This window comes from Bos indicus, chromosome 15, assembly GCF_029378745.1.
Source record: "Bos indicus isolate NIAB-ARS_2022 breed Sahiwal x Tharparkar chromosome 15, NIAB-ARS_B.indTharparkar_mat_pri_1.0, whole genome shotgun sequence".
Lineage (NCBI taxonomy): Eukaryota > Metazoa > Chordata > Mammalia > Artiodactyla > Bovidae > Bos > Bos indicus.
In genome coordinates, this window is record NC_091774.1 from 58385015 (window position 1) to 58391014 (window position 6000).

A 6000-nucleotide genomic window follows, 5' to 3' on the forward strand; every position below is an offset into this window, starting at 1 on the left:
TGAAGAAACAAGATAACCACTCCAATTCTAGAACAGCAAAGCTTCCTTCCTCCATTCCTTCCTTCCCAGTGACGATTCTTCCTTGGCTGGGAGGAGATGTCTGCTTTTCTGATTTCATAGCTTTCAAGAGCACCCATTGCTTCATTGCCCTTTGCCTTTGGCCAGGTTCATGGTGGTCCCTCTGGAGGGCCTGGCTTGTTAAGAAAATCTGACTTGTCAAAAATCAGAATCAGGTTTTTTTTTTGGCAACTGCAAAGGTAAGCTGTCACCAGTTCTGTCAACAGTCACAGCAGAAAGAGAGCTATTTATTCATCTGCGACCTTCATGAGTCACAGTCTAAACATTCTATGAACCCTCCTGTGGCAAGTCATACCCTGCCCTGATCTCTGGAGAGAGTGCTTCCCACCCAGCACCACTTCAGCACAACAGACTCTCGGCTTTTGGCTGTCTAATCTTGGCACTGCACAAGTGGTCATGTTATTAATGACTCTGAGTCATCATATAGGGCATTCCATCTGGAATGTATGTACTATTTAATGAGCAGGAGGGGGATGGAGGTCTACTCTGTCCCAGGCAAAATGTGAGGTTTCTCATGGCTCTGCTGCTGCCTTACTGTATCCCCTTTAAAATACAATCCTAAATATTTGCATGTCTATAAATTGGTTCAATTTTTTTTAAGAGAGCAATGTGAAGTAAGTCTCCCTCTATTCCCCTCCCTGTCTTCTAGACCCCCTTTCCTGTGTCCCTTCCCTGGAGACAATCACTATTAATCATTTTTAGACATCGTGCCAGAGACATTTTCCTCCTCTCCTTTGTCTTATTCCTCCCTCCTCCCTCTGTATCCTCCCACCCTCTCTCTCGCTCTCTCATTCTCACTCTCTGTATGTGTGTGTATATATACACACACACATATATATACACACACACATAAATGTATATGCATACTTTTTTTTTTTTACACTGGTGAAAGTCAGCTTTATACACTGTTCTCTGTCTTGCTATGTTCCCTTATATTCACTTATCAATACTTTCTGGAGATCATTCCACACGATTTCATACAGGACCTTCTTATTCTGTGAATGTCTGCACATCTCTCTACTATAGACTGTAATATATTCAGCCAGATTCCTAACTGAGAGCCTTAGATTTTTTTTTTCCTAGTCTTTGTTAATGTTTCAACCAATGGCTTTTCACAACTGTCTTATTGTGAGAACATTTCTGAGGGATTAATTCTTGGACATAAAGTTTCTGAATCAGAGTAGATGCATGTAAATTTTTGGTTGATAGTAACACATTTTTATCCAAATATGGAGCTAATTTATACCTTATCAAGAATGCATGAGACCTTGAAATTATTACGTTAAGTAAAAGAAACAGGAAACCAAAAGGCCACGTGTTATATAAGTCCATTTATAATGAAATGGCCAGAATAGACAAATCCTTAGAGATAGAAAGTAGATCGCTGGCTGCAAGGCGCTGGAGGGAGAGAACAGTAAGGAGTGACTAATAGGCACAAGTCTGCTTTGAGGACTGATGAAAATGTTCTGAACTGACATAGTGGTGATGGTTGTGCAATCTCCTAAAATCCACTGAATTGTGTCCTATGTAATGAATTGCATGTGAATTATCTCAATAAAGCCGTTATTTTTAGAAAAGAGTAATCTGGAAATAATGCATATTTTTAAACATTGTAATAAAGAAAATATTCATGCCTTTAAAAAATACAGTCCTGTCCTTGTATGACAAAGGTTCAAGTCTCTCCACCTCTTGGCGACCCCCTTTTTTAAACATCCTCTTGTTTGTCAATGTCAATTAAAATTCAAAAGATTTAACCATACCCAGGTTAAATTATAGGTCTGCCCACCCCTAAGGGTGAGGGAGATGGTAGGGAGAAACCTAGACCTTTTTTAATTTTAGACATGAGTCTTTAATTAGAATTTTTCAAATTATTTCAAATTTCTGCTCAATCTCCATTTATACAGTGAATTTAACTATCCCCTTTGAAGTAAGAAAACGTTCAAACCTTGATGACACAATTCATGGAAATTTCACTCATCAACGCCTCACAAGTGTCGGCATAGTTTAGTAGTTACTTCTATCAGGAAGTCTTCCGTGATCTCATTAGGTAGTGCTCCATTTATGAATTCCTGTAGCACCTGCTGCTTCCTTGATGAGAGTGCTTGTCATATCGGTAATTGCCTTTACTAATGTCAATCACCTTTATAGAATTCGAAAGTTCTGTGAAAGCAGGGTCTATCTCATATCACTACCATCTGGAACATCCCCTGACACATAGTAGGCTCCTCAAGTCATACAAATTGAGTGAATGAGGTAGAGGGAAGGAAGCACCTTCCACAGCCAGGCAGATACCAAAACTAGCCCTCAGGCCCTAAACTTAGAAGAGAGGATGGGGAACTAGACTGACCACAAGGCTGTTTCTAACATCCTATCCAGCTGTGTCCATGACAATATCCACATCTAGAGGACAAGGTGAAAGTGTAAGCCAAGTTTTACACTTTTCTGTTCAATAAAAAGGGAGTCCGCAGACTTAGAGAATGAACTTATGGTTGCCAGGGAGGAAAGATGTGGGGAAGGGATAGTGAAGAAGTCTGGGATAGACGTGTACACACTGCTATATTTAAAGTGGATAACCCACAAGGTCCTACTGTAGACCAGGGAACTCTGCTCAATGTCATGTGGCTGCCTGGATGGGAGGGGAGCTTGGGGGAGAATGAACACAGGTATATGTATGGCTGAGTCCCTTTGCTGTCCATCTGAAACTATCACAACATTGTTAATCAGCTATCGTGCTCACGTTCATGCTTAGTTGCTCAGTCGTGTCCAACTCTGTGTGACCCCATGGACTATAGCACACCAGGCTCCTCTGTCCATGGGATTTCCCAGTCAAGAATACTGGAGTGGGTTGCCATTTCCTTCTCCAGGGGATATTCCTGACCCAGGGATAAAACCCAGGTCTCCTGCATTGCAGGTGAATTCTTTACCAGCTGGACCACCAGCCCTGTTAATCAGCTATTCTCCAATATTAAATTAAAAGTTTTTTAAAAAGGGAGTCTAATCTTTTTTCCAATCTCTAAGTAGCCATGAGAATATTGCCTGAGGTGTTCTGTTGGCATAACAACCCAAAAGACCTTGAGTAAAGTGTTGCAAGGACATTGGGCCAGGCAGACGTCCCCCAGAGCCCTGGGATGAATGCTGCAAGACAAAGGAAAACAGGCATTAGTGGGGAAGACTTATCAATAGGCAAGGGCATCATTCACTGGAAGGAGAACATGTCTCAAGGTTCTCTCCTGAAATGTCATTAATTGCCGGCGGGCTGGTCATGCTTGTGAGGGACCCTATACAGTGCTATTCAAGGGTCCTCTAGCCTAAGGTCAGGAAACTTGTGCCCCCTTGAAATCCTAACACTAGTAGGAGAAGCTGTCCTTAAACCAGGTGGCCAAAGTTGGTAGAGGGAGAGAAGGCACACCAGCTCTTCGTTAAGAACTTGTAAGTGGGAAAAATGGCAACAGACAGCATTTTTCTGGTTACTAATTAAACCACAAGAGCCTTCCAGGACCTGGCCAGGGAAAAAGAAGGGATGTGAATGGAGAAAGAACAGGAGCCCAGAAAACATGCCAAAAGAGGAAGCCCAGGAGTTGGAAATCATTGGTTTAGCCCTCATGTTTTCTAAATATTTGACCAACACTTAGTCATCCCATATTCCTGAACTCCAGAGGTCCTTTGTCTATAAGATGGAGAAAATAGGTTCTAATGTTGTAGGCTTGCTCTGGATATTAAAGGAGATTGCGTGTTCACAGCCCCTGTGCTGCTGTGCTGTGTAGTCCCTAAGTCGTGTCCAGCTCTTCATGACCCCATGGACTATAGCCCACCAGGCTCCTCTGCCCATAGCATTTTCCAGGCAAGAACTCTGGAGTGGGTTGCAATTTCCTTCTCCAGAGAATCTTCCCATCCCGGGAATTGAACCTGTGTCTCTTGCTTGGCAGGCGGGTTCTTTACCATTTAGCCACCAGGGAAGCGCTCACAGCCCCTGACCCACAGTAAATGTTCAATACATACAAATGTTATTATCACCATGTAGGCGGGGGCAGAAGCAAAGTCAGTTTTCCTTCCTGTTTCAAAGTGGCCCCCACCTAAAATGTCTGCCCCTGGACTGGTTTAGCAAGAGAATTTCAGGTTTTATCTGGCTCTCTTCCAATGCTGAATATACCACCTGAGCCCTATCCCCACCCACTGTCTTCAGGCTAACACCTGGCACTCACAGCCGTGCACCTCTTCCCGGTTGGCACCCGTGATAAAGAATCTACCTGCAAGGCAGGAGACACCAGTTCGATCTCTGGGTCAGGAAGTTTCCCTGGAGGAAGACATGGCAACCCACTCCAGTATTCTTGCCTGGGAAATCCCCTAGATAGAGGAGCCTGGGGGGTTAGAGTCAGTCCATGGAGTCACAAAGAGTGGGACCCAACTGAAGCAACTAAGCACGCACACACATGTCTACCTGGGCTTATCTAGAACCTTCCCCACTTGGATCTCAAGCTTCTCCAGATCCAATCCAGCTTTCAAATTTTTATGTATCCTCCCTGTCCCTCCTGACCTCACTGGACCCTGCTTCTGGACTCTCTGGCAAATGACTCCAAGAAGCCATCCTGGAGGCTGGCTTGGGTTTATCTGTTGGTGATCTTGGCTTCCTGCTTCCTTAATAGGAAGCCTTAGCCAGTTCCTCAGGTCTCACAGCCAAGGCCACAGCCAATCATCCAGTTGGCTTCACGGTTAAACAACCAAGTCCCTAGATTCAGACACCTGGCATGGAAATGGTGCCCAGTAAAAGTGTATGGAACCCAATGGTCTCATATTTCATATCCATTTCCAGCTCATCACTGAAATGGAGTTGAGACCCTACCCCTAACAAGGCTAAGACTTCATGGGAAATGGCCATTTGCCTCAGACCAAAGGACCAGGAAATTGCTCTTTGATAGACAAATGCAGCTTGTCTGAAGAACCCAGAGAATAAATATATCCCAAACTACTTTTAAGGTGTGATTAAACAAATTCATCTTCTTGCAGCCATGAGAAAAAGGGGGGAGAAACTCACTGAGTGCCCAATGTGTGCCAGCCAATTTCTTATGTAATTGATAAAACACCCTATAATCTTGACAGTCCAATTTTTTTAATTGAAGTATACAGTTGATTTACAATGTTTAAGGCATACAGCAAAGTGATTCAGTTAGAAATATATATTCTTTCTCAGATTCTTTTCTATTACAAGTTATAAGATATTAATATAGTTCCTTGTGCTGTACAATACATCTTTATTATTTCTTTTATATATAGTAGTATGTATCTATGAATCCCAAATTTCCAATGTATCCCTCCCCACCTTCCCCTTTGGTAACCCTAAGTCCGTTTTCTATGCTGGGTGAGTCTATTTTTGTTTTGTAAATAAGTTCATTTGTATCCTTTTTTTAGATTCTACATATACGTGATATCACACTACCTTTGTCTTTCTCTGTCTGACTGACTTCATTTAGTATGATAATTTCTAGGTCCATTTTTCAGGTGAGCTATGAAGCTCAGATCAGATTAGTAATTCACCCTAATAGTTACACAAGTAGCCAACCCTAACCTAAGTCCATACCTGTCTCCCAGCTCAGGGTCTCGCACTCGAATTCCCCAATAGTAGCTATAAAAATGAAAAGTTCACCTTCCAAAAGGGGCAGTTACCATAGAGACATAATATCTCCTTGGCCACCACTCCCCACTTCTCTTTCCCAGACTCTGTTGAGATCCTGGCCAGCCAGGAAGCAACTGGGCTGTCTTCTTCTTAAAGCTCTTCCCAAGCCATGTGCCCCCTACCTTGAGAGACAGTATAGTGTAGCACAGTTATTAAAACCGATTCCAGAGCCAGGCAATCTGTGTTCAAATCCTGGCTCCACCACTTAGCAGCAGTGTGACTTTGGGAAGGTAAGGTGCTTAGATTTTTTA